The 14,456-nt window shown below is 51.0% G+C and overlaps 1 protein-coding gene across 4 annotated transcripts in view; it reads right to left on the bottom strand.

Moving 5' to 3' along the window:
- The window catches only part of CFAP47 (cilia and flagella associated protein 47), a 262,759-nt gene that overhangs the window by 47,238 nt on the left and 201,065 nt on the right, over window positions 1-14,456 (bottom strand). The gene's annotated exons all lie outside the window — the stretch shown is intronic.

Raw genomic sequence — 14,456 nt, 5'->3', positions numbered from 1 at the left:
CTGACAAGTGGCCGAGCCGGGATTCGAACCCATGACCTCCGACTCCAAAGCCCGTGCTCTTTCCACTGAGCCACGCTGCTTCTCTAAGCAGAACTTTAAGCAGAACTCTAAGCAGAATTTTAAGAACTCATCTCACTTGGAGGACTAAGGTTTAAAGAAAATGGAACCAACTGCTTCCCGACGTAGTTCACGTATATAGCTGATGCGGATAAAATCAGTCCACGCGGGTTATGTTTAAGAAAACATTTGCTCGACCTCACACTCCTAGAATTGTGCAGTTTAGTACAGTGTTCCGCACCCTGCGTGTGCTCAGTAAAGATGACTGCATCACTCCCGGGGAGCATTTAATAAATACTATCCCCCCTCTAGACCGTAAGCTCCTCGTGGGCAGGGAAGGTGGCGACCGACTCTTCGGAATCACGCTCCCAAAGCGCATAGGACAGTGCCCTGCACACAGTAAGCGCTCAGCCCGTGCCATTGATTGATCTACTGCTTATTCATTCAGTCGAATTGAGCGCTTACTGTCTGCGGAGCCCTTGGGAAAGTACAAAACAGTCAACAGCGACATGGCCTGCCCACAGTGAGCGTACAGTCTAGACGGGGAGAGGCAGAGGTCGATACGAATAAAATCACAGATGCGGACATAAGCGCTGTGGGAGCGGGGGAAGAGAAAAGGGAGCAGGTTGGGGTGATGCAGAAGGGAGTTGGAGATGAGGAAAAGCGGGGCGTAGTCTGGGAAGGCTTCTTGGAGGAGAGGTGCCTTCAGTAGGCGGGAGAGTCACTGTCGGATTTGAGGAGGGAGGGCGTCCCGGGCCAGAGGCAGGATGGGGGCGAGGAGTCGGCCTCGAGACCGAGGCCCGGCGAGAAGGTTCGCGCTGGAGGAGCCAAGTGTGCGGGCTGGGTTGTAGAAGGAGACGGGTGAGGTGAGAGGCGGCGAGGTGATGGAGCGATTGAAAGCCAACGGTGAGGAGCTTCTGTCTGATAGGAAGGTGGACGGGCAACCACTGGAGGTTTCGGAGGAGGAGGCTGACGCGTTCCGAACGTTTTCGCAGAAAGATGATCCCGGGCAGCAGAGTGAAGTATGGACTGGGGTGGGGGGGGACAGGAAGCTGGGAGGGCAACAGGGAGGCTGATGCAGTAATCCTACACGTAATCCCTCATGGATTACACAGGTAGAAGATGATCATTTGCGTCACCTGCCGTGCAATTTCTCCCCACCCCAGTGGGAACGTAGAGTTCTGATCTAATGCCAGCTCTGCCACTTGTCGGCTGCGTGACTGTGGGCAAGCCACTTCAGGTCTCTGCGCCTCAGTTCCCTCATCTGGAAAATGGGGATGAAGACCGTGAGCCCCACGTGGGACAACCTCGTGTCTACCCCAGCGCTTGGAACAGTGCTGTGCACGCGGTCAGCGCTTGACAAACGCCAACATCATCAGATCTCTTCCTCTGTCACAAGCTGCAGCTTTGCAATTCTGCTTTTTAAACGTGTTCTCACCTCTAATGCAAATCGAACCCACCAGCATTCTAGCAAACAGAGCCATGTGGGGAAGTGCTCCAGCCTTCTGTAAAGAAACGGAGACACCGGCGACAGCTGCGAATTGAGAATTTTGCTTCCACCCCTGCCACTCATAAACCCAAACTGTTAGCTTGCCTCCGGACTGTAAGCTCGTTGTGGGCGGGGAATGTGTCTGTTATACTCTCCCAAGCGCTTAGTACAGAGATCTGCACACAGGCCTCGATGAATACGATCGACTGTTGCGCATCTTGCTGGTCTAAGGATGTTTTATTAGTGACGGGCAGACAAAGAAAAACGCGTTGCAAGATCGCCGACGTTGATTTTTGCTCAGCTCTGAACCTAGGAGACGTAATTGAGGTTTCAAATAACCTTGCCCCAAAGACATAGCTGGGAAATGTTCACGTGCCTTGCACGGAAGCCGCATGGCTCGGTGGCAACAGCCCGGGCTCGAGAAGGCCCAGGGAAGTGAAGCGATGTGCCCGACGTCACACGGCCGACGAGGGATGGAGCTGGGATCAGACCTCAGTTTCTCTGACTCCCGGGCCCGTGCTCTTTCCACCTGGCCGTGCTGCTTCGCCAAGTTTCCTTGAGAAATCTAGTTGAAGTTTCTTTTTTAAAAGAAAGTATTTGAGTGCTTACTCTGTGCTAGGTACTCTACTAAGCAGTCAGTCAATAAATGATATTTCTTGAGCTCTTACTACGTCCTAAGCACTTGGGAGAGTAACGGTACAGCAGAATTAGCCGAAACATTCCCCGCCCACAAGCACCGTGGTAGATCCAAGATCCCTGAACGCGGTCCCCGTCCGACGGGGGCTCGCAGGGTTAAGCCCCATTTCACAGATGAGGTAACTGAGGCACTCAGGGGTGAAGTGACTTGTCCAAGGTCACACAACGGGCGAGTGGGTATGAGAACCCAAATCCTCTGACCCGCCCCCGCCCAGGTCCACGCTCTATCCACTACAGCATCCGTCCGCATTCGTTCGTTAAATACGACTCTTTCGGTCGTATTTTTTTGAGCGCTCACTGTGTGCGAAACACGGTACTAAGTGCTCGGCAGAGTTCAGAACAACACCAGACACCACGAGCATCTACCCCAGCGCTTAGTACAGTGCTTGACACTGGGCAGATATCATCAGGATAATGATAGCAATATTGGTATTAAGCACGGCGTGGCTCAGCGGAAAGAGCCCGGGCTTGGGAGTCAGAGGTCATGGGTTCGACTCCCGGCTCTGCCACTTGGCAGCTGTGGGACCGTGGGCGAGTCGCTTCGCTTCTCTGGGCCTCCGTTCCCTCATCTGGAAAATGGGGATTAACCGTGAGCCTCACGTGGGACGACCCGATGACCCTGTATCTACCCCGGCGCTTAGAACGGTGCTCCGCACATAGGAAGCGCTTAACAGATACCAACATTATTCTTATTATGTGCCAGGCACCGTTCTTGCCTCAAGAAAGGGGAAGGATTTGGGAAAATGCCTAGTCCAAGTGAATAGGATCTGACCACCACCGCGTTCAAAGGGGCGTAGGAATTAATTCAGAGGGTTTCATCCAAACTGTGAGACTTTATGCCAGGCCTATCTGTCTTACCAGACGCACTTTACACAAGAATAGCCGCCTGTCAGTGTCTCATCCCACCCCTGCTCTGCTCTTCCTCTTGACATTATCAGTTCCCCTTAAGTGGAAATTTTTTTCCTCCAGTTATGAGTTTGGGGGGTTTTTTTGAATCCTTTTTCTTTCACTGTTCTCTTTTTGTGAGGCTGAATGGTCACAGCCAGCTTTCTGGGAACTTTGTAAGGGGGTGCGGGGGGAAGCTTTTGCAACAAAAGGCCTTGCTGAAAGGGGACTGGCTCTTCATGTCTTTCCCCTGTGCCTCTCCTGCAAATAAACCTCCCGTGGCTAGGCGAGGGAGAGGGATTTCCAGGGCTAACTCCTTCCTAGTGGACGTTCACAAATGACCACCCCTCCATCTCTCACCCCTGGGGAATCGCTTTCCCTTTCTTCTCCGTCCCTCCCACTGAGATCGGAGCTGAACATAGGTTGGTGCTTGGAGGAAAGGAGCTCTGGGTTTTTTTTTTTTATTATTTCTGTGCCAGACACTGCCTGATTAAAAAAAAAAAAAACTAGTGGTAATCTATCAATTAAACAACGGAATTTGAGTGCTTAATGTGCACAGAGCAGTCTACTAAGCATCTGGGAGAGGATAAGACAATAATGTTGGTGTTTGTTAAGCGCTTACTAAGCGCTGGGGGAGATACAGGGGCATCAGGTTGCCCCACGTGAGGCTCACAGTCTTCATCCCCATTTTCCAGATGAGGGAACTGAGGCCCAGAGAAGTGACCTGCCCACAGTCACACAGCTGACGAGCGGCAGAGAGGGGACTCGAACCCGTGACCTCTGACCCCCCCCAAGCCCGGGCTCTTTCCGCTGCGCCGTGCAAGACAACAGAGTTGGGAGATAAGTCCCCCGCCCGCAGAGAGCTTGCAGTTCTATCAGTGGTATTTATAGGGTGCTTCCTGTGTGCAGGGCACTGTGCTAAACGCTTGGAAGAACATGCTACAATCGGGTTGGTGGACACAGTCTATACTCACGAGGAGCTGACGGTCTACAAGGAAAGACAGATATTCAAATATATATAAATAGAGGAAATGGGAGAGGATGAGGATCCCGGCTCTGCCCCCTTGTCAGCTGTGTGACCGTGGGCAAGTCACTTCACTTCTCTGGGCCTCAGTTCCCTCATCTGTAAAATGGGGGTGAAGACCGTGAGCCTCACGTGGGACAACCTCATTCCCCTGTATCTCCCCCAGCGCTTAGAACAGTGCTCTGCACGTAGTCAGCGCTTAACAAACACCAACATTATCATCATTATTATTATTATGTGGAGGCAAGTGATCGGGCAGTGCTCTGGAGAAGCAGCATGGCTTGGTGGATAAAGCACGGGCCTGAGAGTTAGAGGGTCATGGGTTCTGATCCCGGCTTCGCTACTTGTCTCCTGGGTGACTTTGGGCAAGTCACCTCACTTCTCCGGGCCTCGGTTCCCTCATCTGTAAAATGGGGATGAAGACCGGGAGCCCTCTACGGGGCAGGGCCCGTGTCCAACCCGATTATCTTGTAACTACCCTAGCACTTAAAACAGGGCCTGGCACATAGTAAGCACTTACAAGATATCGTAATGATTACTGTGATAGTAAGCACTCAAGAAATGTCATTAATCGAAGTGCCGTGGGGCGAATATTCCCCGAATTCCATATGTCAGCGGGGTTAGTTAGGTGTTAGGGAATGCGTCTGTTTGTTGGCGTATTGTAATAATAATAATGTTGGTATCTGTTAAGCGCTTACTATGTGCAGAGCACTGTTCTAAGCGCTGGGGTAGACACAGGGGAATCAGGTGGGGCTCTGCCAAGAGTTTAGGGTAGTGATTTGCACGCATCTAAGTGCTTGATAAAAGCGACTGAATGACTGATATGGTACTTAAGGGCTCGCTGGGAAGACAGGGCACAAACTCAAGTGCAGGGGTGTTGCAACAGGGAGGTAAAAATGGGGGTGGGGGGGTGGGATGAGAGTTTAGTCAGGGAAGACTTCCTGGAGGTGGAATTTTACTAATAATAATGTTGGTATTTGTTAAGCGCTTACTACGTGCAGAGCACTGTTCTAAGCGCTGAGGGGAGATACAGGTAGTCAGGTTGTCCCACGTGGGGCTCACAGTCTTCAGCCCCATTTTACAGAGGAGGCAACTGAGGCGCAGTGAAGTGACTCGCCCCCAGTCACCCAGCTGCCAAGTGGCAGAGCCGGGATTCGAACCCATGACCCCTGCCTCCCAAGCCCGGGCTCTTTCCACTGAGACGGGCAGGGACTTGAATCGTGGGGCCGGTTGCAGCCGATGCAAAATCACTTTGATCGTCCCCTATTACGATTACTACTTTATGACAAACAATATTCTAAGCACTAGGATAGATGAAAAAGTTAACATTTAAAAAATGATAACCATTACAAATATGATCGAATGAACGGATTTCTGCCAGGAGCAGGAACGTGGGAGTGTGTGTGATCTGCGCCTGGGGTCAGGTAGTGTGAGTCGGATCGCCAGGGATTGAGGGAGGAAGATTTAGCGGGCACGGTCACGTCGAGGTGCGGATCGGGGAATTAAGTGGAAAGTCTTATATCCTTCTCATAGCCTGTCTTGAGCCGTTCCGTAGATCTTTTGAATAGACTTTTTCTGCCGGAGATGCCTATTTGCCAGTAAGATCTTTTGCTTTGTATTTTACTGTACCTTCGAGCCCTGCATCTGAATTGCCATGAAACCCACCTGTGTTTCTTTAATATAGATGATAATCCAAACCTAGATTGCCTCCTGAGCTCATTTTGGTGGCAAATTAGTCATTAAATATCATATAAAGGCTAACTGTATAATACCGTGGCTAAATCGTAATGCAGCTGCTAACGGTTTTTAATCAGCCTCCCTCTTATTAGAAGCACATCCTGACAATACCCTCTTGTAGATCAGGTCTTATCTCTAGATGACACTAAACTGCATATCATCAAGTGCCAGGAGAGTCTGCTATCTTAAAAGCCTTTTTCCAGTCAATACGGAGATTACACGATATTATCCCCCCCCCCAGCGTGCCCTTGAGGCTAGCGCCCAGCTGTGAAGTCCGAGGCCCCGAGTTCTCGACCCGGTTTCTCCGTCTATCGGCTGTATGACCTCGGGTGAGTCACTTAACCTCTCTGTACCTCGAGTTCCTCATCTTGAAAATTAGGCCCAATACCTAGTTCCCCGGCAACTTAGACGGAGGACGTGGGACGGGGATTGTGTCCGACTCGATTGTCCGGGATCTACTCCGTAAGCACTTCACAAATACCGCAATTCATTCAGTGGACGAATGGGATTCATTGCGTACTTAGGGTGCGCAGGGCACTGTACTAATTGCTTTGAAGGAGACCATTCGTAAGAGCCGGCGGCCACCTTCACGGAGCTTGCAAACTCGAGGGGGAGACAGGCAGTAAGATAGGTAACGGATGTGTACGTGAATGCCGTGGGGGCCGAGGGTGGACCGACGGTTCAATTCCAAGTTCGAAGGAGGACACAGAAATGAGGGCTTAGTTGGGGAAGGCTTCTCGGAGGAGATGTAATTTCAATAAGGCTTTGAAGGCGGAGAGAGGGGTGGGTTGCTTTTCCGTTTGGTTTCTTCTTCAGGGGCATTTAAGCGCCTACTGTGCGCCGGGCACTGGGGTAGGTACAAGCTAATCAGGTTGGACCCAATAATAATCATAATCTTGGTATTTGTTAAGCGCTTACTATGTGCAGAGCACTGTTCCAAGCGCTGGGGGAGATACAGGGTCATCGGGTCGTCCCACGGGAGGCTCACGGTTAATCCCCATTTTCCAGATGAGGTCACTGAGGCCCAGAGAAGCGACGTGACTCGCCCACGGTCGCACGGAGCCGAACCCACGACCTCTGACTCCGAAGCCCGGGCTCTTTCCGCTGAGCCACGCTGCTTCCCAACGCTGCTCACGGTAGCAGCCCCTCACAGGGCTCCCGGTATTAATCCCCATTTTACAGAGGAGATAACCGAGGCACAGAGAAGCTAAGTGACTTGCCCGCCGTTACGCGGCATTCACGTGGAGGAGCTGGGATTAGAAGCCAGGTCCTTGGACTCGCAGGACTGTGCTGAGCGTTCGGCCTGGCCCGTCGTATATGAAGGGGGAAGGGAGTTCCACTCCAGAAGGAGGATGCAAGAAAAGGGTCACCAGGGAGAGAGGAGATGGAGGTAAATAATAATAAGAGCGTGAGTTAAGCGCTCACTACGTGCCAAGCTCTGTTCTAAGCACTGGGGCAGATACAAGGTAATCAGATTGTCCCCCGTCGGGCTCACGGTCTTCATTCCCGTTTTATAGATAACTGAGGCACAGAGAAGTTAGGTGGCTTGCCCAAGGTCACACAGACGAGTGGCGGAGCCGCCATCAGAACCCAGGTCCTCTGACTCCCACGCGTGTGGCCTCGCCCCTAAGCCACGCTGCCCGTGAGCAGATTGACGTTAAAGGAGCAATTAATTACAGTAGGAAATCAGCGAGATGAGATAGACACGGAAACACGTGGATAGAGTGTTCTGAAGACGATGCTGTGGATTTGATGTCTGTAGAGGTGGATGAGCAACTAGAATAATATTTCTACTTCAAGATTACGATTCTATTTCTCCGACTTTGATTTTCCTACAGAACCACAGATTTCGTCAGCCGTTTGCAGTTATAAATGCGTGAAACGCACTTACTACTTATAACTTTCTGAGGCAATTTCACAAGACTTAAATAATAACTGTAGTATTTAAGTGTAACAATGTGTCAAAGTCTGGGGTAGATGTAGATTGTATTCAAAATGGACACAGGGCTCTGACTCTGAGCAGAGAACGGATATTCAGTCTTCATTTTTACCGATGAGGAAGCTGAGGCACAGAGAAGCCAAGGGACCTGCCCAAGGTCACATAGAAGGCAATTGCCGGAGGCAGGATTAGAACCCAGATCTCGGGAATCACAGTTCTGTGCCCTTTAGCTAGCTTGTGCTTCTCCAATCTTTCTGCAGTGTGATTTGGGGCCGAAATGTATTTTCCAAGAGCTTAGTACAGCGCTCTGCACACAGTAAGTGCTCAATAAATAGGATTGAATGAATTACTAAAACATTAACTACTCACTGATCATTAATCCTAAAATAAAGATGCTAAGTTTCTGAGAATACTCTGACAGGCTTCTGGCCGCCAAGGAATATTAATGATTTTACAGCATTCAGATCACCCCCCCCAGAAGCATACTCCATCGAGATAACTTTTTAAAAAAAATTGTCTTTCCATTTCTTGTGACTGGCATTTAATAAGAGTTTACAAGTCTCTGGCAAGCTGTAATTTATTTCATCAAGAGCTTTAATTTAGAAGGCTTTCTTTCAAGACGCAAAGGAGGATACGAGATGAAAACTGTTATTTGAATGTGAGGAAACTCGGAAGAGAATAGAGCTCGGCAAATTCCGTTTGAGGTGGTCTTTAATTCAGTTGATTTGATTTTTAAACCTCGCTTCGTGACTCTCTCACCGTTGACCTCCCTCGTCATATCTGACAATAATGATAATAATAATGTTGGTGTTTGTTAAGCGCTTACTACGTGCGGAGCACCGTTGGGGGAGATACAGGGTCATCAGGTCGTCCCACCCGAGGCTCACAGTTAATCCCCATTTTACAGATGAGGGAACCGAGGCCCAGAGAAGTGAAGTGAGCCGTCCACAGTCACCCAGCTGACAAGCGGCAGAGCCGGGATTCGGACCCAGGAGCTCCGACTCCCAAGCCCGGGGCTCTTTCCGCTGAGCCGCGCTGCTTCCCCTCCTTCCAAGTCTTAATGAGGGCCCATCTCCTCCAAGGGGCCTTCCCTGACCAAGCCCTCTGTTCCTTTTCTTCCACTCCCTTCTGCACCGCCCCGACTCGCTCCCTTTATTCGCTCCCGCCAACCCACACACCTCCTGGCCACACAGCAGTTGCGTACATATCCGTAATTTCTCTACATTAATGTCCGTCTCCCCCTTTAGACTCTATTCATTGCTGTTGTTTTCGTCCGTCTCCCCCGACTAGACCGTAAGCCCGTCAGAGGGCAGGGACCGTCTCCTTTATCTGTTGCCCATTTGTCCATTCCAAGCGCTTAGTACGGTGCTCTGCACATAGTAAGCGCTCGATAAATACTACTGAATGAATGAATGCATGCTCTTTGTGGGCAGGGAATGTGTCTGCTATAGTGTTATAATGATAACGGTGGCGTTTGTTAAGCTGGGCGCCGGGGGGATACAAGGTGGTCCCACGTGGGGCTCACCGTTTTAATCCCCGTTTTCCAGATGAGGGAACCGAGGCCCGGTGAAGTGACTTGGCCACAGTCACACAGCTGCCGAGCGGCGGAGCCGGGACGATAGCGTGCCCTCCCCAGCGCTCGGCGCGCTGCACAGAGTAAGCGCTCAATAAGCAGAATTAGCAGGGACATTCACGGTGCGCATCTCAGGCTCGCGGACGACAACAGATCAGCCCTCAGCTCCATCTCCTACCCTTCTGACCATGATTCGCACCTGCCTCTCGGCCGAACAAATTACATTTGCTCAGACCAGTTCTACCCTCGGATGAAATGCGGAATCGAACGTACTCCGGCACGAGCTTCTCCTCGAGGCGCTGCGAAGGCAGGCCAGGCCGTCGGGTTTATTTCTTTGAAGGGGAGAATCCATCTCTCTCGCACTTGGTTTAGCAAATCGAGGGCCGGGGGAAGCCTGGAGCTCGAACGAAGGCTCGGCCTTGTCCCAGAGCTGTGCAAAACGAATACGCGCACGCGTTTTAAGATCAGATTCCCGAGGGGAGAGGAATTATATCTCGGGGTTGGCGTACTCAGTAAACCGCTCCTTAACCAACGGTGAAGGGAACAGAAGCGGCAGGTGAAGATTAGTCACGATGAGCGTTCAGTACATCACGGGAGAAATCCCGGATCGTAGAAAACCTACCGCTGAATGAAACTGCTCGACTGGGATAGAGGCAGCTTCGCCTAGTGGGCAGGGCCCCGACGCGGGTTCTAAACCACCGGTCGGCTGCGTGACCCTGGACAGGTCACTTGACAATCCTGTGCCTCAGTGACCTCCTCTGGAAAATCGGAATGAAGACTGAGATACGTTGAGAAGCAGCGTGGCTCAGTGGAAAGAGCACGGGCTTTGGAGTCAGAGGTCACGGGTTCGGCCACTTGTCAGCCGTGTGACTTTGGGCAGGTCACTTCACTTCTCGGCGCCTCAGCTCCCTCATCTGTGAAATGGGGAGTCCCCTGCGTCTACCCCAGCGCTTAGAACAGCGCTCGCCACATAGTAAGCGCTTAACGAATACCAGCATTATTATTCATTTATGTTATCGTCCGTGTCTCCTCCTAAACCGTAAGACCGTTGGGAGCAGGGAATGCGTCCGCTTATTGTTGTATTGTTTTCTCCGAACGAAGTCAGCGCTCGGTAAATACGACTATCGACTGATGCGGGGCTGTGTCCGAACTGATCCGGTGGTATTTACTGGGCACTCACGGTGTGCAAAGCACTGTACTAAGAGCTAGGGAGAGTATAATATCCCAACAAACTGACCCATCCCTTGCCCATAACGAGCTCACAGTCTAGAGGGGGGAGAGAGATGTTAATATACCTAGATAAATTACAGATATATACATAGGTGATAATAAATGACAGATATATACATAGGTGATGTGGGGATGGAAGGGAGGATGAATGAAGGGAGAGAGAGTCAGGGCGACGTAGGAGGGAGTGGGAGAAGAGGAAAGGGGGGGTGCTTAATGAAGGGCTTCCGGGAGGAGACGTGCCCTCGGTAAGGCTGTGGGGTGGGGGAGAGCGATTACCTGTCCGATCCGCGCTTACGAAAAAGATAACAATGATAACGTTGGTATCTGTTAAGCGCTTACTGTGTGCCCGGCACTGTTCTAAGCGCTGGGGTAGATACAGGGGAATCAGGCTGTCCCCCGTGGGGCTCCCGGTCTTCATCCCCGTTTTCCAGATGAGGTCACCGAGGCCCAGAGACGTCAAGTGACGTGCCCCAGGTCACGCCAAGGCTGGATTCGCACCCACGACCTCTGACTGCCAAGCCCGGGCTCTTTGCATTGAGCCGTGCTGCTTCTCTGTGCCGGGTGCACAGCAAGCGCTTTAAAAGGCAGAACGGTATCCAAGTGTCTACTCTGTGCCGAGCCCTATACGAAGCACCGGGCGAGAGAGAAGACGCGTCCCTTCATTCAGTCGTGTTTTTTGAGCGCTTACTGTGTGCAGAGCACTGTGCTAGGTGCTTGGAAAGTACACTTGGGCACTAGAGGCCATCCCTGCCCACCCCGGGCTTCCGGTCTAGAAGATAATCAGGTCCCACGTAGTCCCTGACCCACACGGGGGTTCACGGTTTAAGGCGGGGGAGATGATTTTAGTCGTCCCGCACTGTATTCAGAGAAGACACGGCCGATGACAAGCTCACTCATGAATATTTGGGCGGCTGAAAACGTCAGTAGTACTTGCACCGTCGTAGCCTCCCCAAAGGCTGTCTCTCGTGGCGGTGTATGTGATGACTGTAGCACCCGAAGCTGTTTCGTCCACTGAAAATCGTGATACTCCCGAGGGACCGGTCAGTGGACCCAAGCAAATGCGTCATAACTCTCGGCAAAAACCAGGCAGACGAGGTAACCGAGGCCCAGAGAAGTGACCTGCCCAAGGACACACAGCAGCTGAGTGGAGGAGCCGGGATTAGAACCCCCGACCACCTGACTCCCCGGTGGAAAGAGCACTGGCTTTGGAGTCAGAGGTCATGAGTTCGAATGCCAGCTCTGCCGCTTGTCAGCTGTGCGACTGTGGGCGAGTCGCTTAGCTTCGCTGTGCCTCAGTTACCTCATCTGTAAAACGGGGATGAAGACTGTGAGCCCCACGTGGGACGACCTGATGCCCCTGTGTCTGCCCCGGCGCTTAGAACAGTGCTCTGCACATAGGAAGCGCTTAACAGATACCAACATTATTATTATTATTATTATTATTATTATTAATCCCCATTTGACAGATGAGGGAACTGAGAAGTTAAGAGAAGTTAAGCGACTTGACTTGCCCACAGTGGCAGAGTCGGGATTCGGACCCGTGACCTCTGACTCCCAAGCCCGGGCTCTTTCCACTGAGCCACGCTGCTTCTCTCAGTGGAAAGAGCACGGGCTTGGGAGTCAGAGGTCATGGGTTCGAATCCCGGCTCTGCCGCTCGTCAGCTGTGTGACTGTGGGCGAGTCGCTTAGCTTCTCTGTGCCTCCGTTACCTCATCTGTAAAATGGGGATGAAGCCCGCGAGCCCCACGTGGGACGACCTGATTCCGCTGTGTCTACCCCAGCGTTTAGGACAGTGCTGTGCACATAGTAAGCGCTTAACAAATACCAACATTATTATCATTTTTATTTACCCCAGCGCTTATAACAGGGCTTGGCACATAGTGCTTAACCAGGACCATAATTATTATTATTATGCAAATCGATCAGGAGGGACACGGCCCCTGTTCCCAATGAGGATCACAGTCCAGATAGGAGGAAGGACAGGTATTCAAGCCCCATTTTACAGATAGGAAAACTGAGGCACAGAGCAGTGAAGTGACTTGCCCAGGGTCACCCAGCAGGCAGCCGAAGGAGTCGCTTTAGAACCCAGGTCCTCGAATGCCCAGGCCCGTGTTCTTTCCACCAGACCACGCCGTTTCATCTTACTGTGTGAGGGGATTACACCCCCGAGAACTACTAAAACTGGTAATCGCTCATTCAGTCATATTTCCTGAGCACTTACTGTGTGCGGAGCACTGTACTAAGCGCTTGGCGAGTACAATTCGGCAAACAAATAGAAACAGTCCCTACCCAACAACGGGCTCCCAGTCTAGGAGGCGGGGGAGACGGCCAATAACAGATCATTACAGCTCCAGCAACTGCGCTACATTGGAGTGCCTTCTATTTCCTGACCGGCAGAGAGTAAAATTCTTTTGCCCAGGATCTTCCCACTTGGTGTGAAGATGCCGTTTTTATTTTATAATTCAGGACACCTTCCTGAACACGCAGCGACTGGATGTAATTGAATAGGTAGAAGGGGGGTGGGAAGGGAAAACGTAACTTGCCTACAAAGTTTCCTCTCCGGGAGAAATGGCTTCTGCTTTTCTTCTTTCTAGACTCCGATGCCAATTTCAGAACGAGGGAAGGCAAAATGACCTCCCCCTCTAGAGCGTAGGCTTGTCTGGGGCAGGAAACACGTCTACCGACTCTGTTGTGCTCTCTCGAGTGCTCAGGACAGTGCTCTGCGCCCAGTAAGCGCTCAATGAATACCATTAATTGGTCAGTCGAAAATGATTATCCATATATGAATACGTCGAAGCCATTACGTGCCTCTATTTGGAGCGTACTGGGAAAGAAGGGAAGGAAACCTTTTTTTCCTAAGAACAAAATAGAAATATGTTGCCTCGTAAAAAGTTAGTCTAGAGTAAAGATACCGGGTGTACCTTGTATCCACCTTTTATGTTTCCAGAGTTTTGCCCTACCCTTCACTTTCCAATATCCCTGAGAAGTAGAGGAAGAGTCTAATTGTTCCCATTTAATAAACAGGACTTGGTGTTCGTTCAGTCATCTGCTGAGCGCTTACTGTGTGCAGGACACTGTCCTAAGCGCCTGGAAAGTACAATTCAGCGATAGAGACGACGATCCCTGCCCCCCAGTGGGTTTACAGTCGAGAGGGGAGGAGACGGGCTTCAAAACAAGTAAACGGACATCGATATAAATAAATAAGAATTATAGATGTATGCGTATATACCAAAGTACCGTGGGGCGGAGAGTGGAGAGGAGAATTCCAGTAGAATTCTAGTAGAATCCAGTTTTTCATGGAAAACTCAACTGGTTCAAGGGAACTATGGAAAGGTAATTTGGACTGTTTTTACATTAACATCTCGAGATTGCCTCCCGGGTCCCTTCGGTTTGGATGGGGTAACGGGTGATTATGGCTCCTACGTAACCACTCTCTCGATCAGATTTGAAAAAAGTTACGCAGGTAGGGATAAATATTAAAATCCACCGGCTAGATTTTCCTTTAATGATTAGCTCCTCTGTGTTGAAAGCATGCGCAGCGGTCAGCTTTCCAAGATACCCTTAGGGAGTTCTGGTTCGCTAACTACCATCGACATCACCGGGGCTTCAGAATTAAAGCCCGGAGGAAACTGGAAACCGCGCCGCTCGGGGGGCCGAAATACATTGGAGCCGCTGGAAAAGAATCCCACTTTCCAAGTTAAAGCATTCCGAGGGGAGCGACGGATCCATCTTGCAAAGGAAAGCTCCCACAGAGCTTTCATCGTTTTGCTAGAGAGGGTGGCACGGCCTCACCTGTGAACAATCACACTGTACACGGTCGGGTGCT

The sequence above is a fragment of the Ornithorhynchus anatinus genome, chromosome 18 (assembly GCF_004115215.2).
Source record: "Ornithorhynchus anatinus isolate Pmale09 chromosome 18, mOrnAna1.pri.v4, whole genome shotgun sequence".
Classification (NCBI taxonomy): domain Eukaryota; kingdom Metazoa; phylum Chordata; class Mammalia; order Monotremata; family Ornithorhynchidae; genus Ornithorhynchus; species Ornithorhynchus anatinus.
The sequence above is the reverse complement of the archived record's forward strand: the minus strand, read 5'-3'. Positions and strand labels throughout refer to the sequence as shown.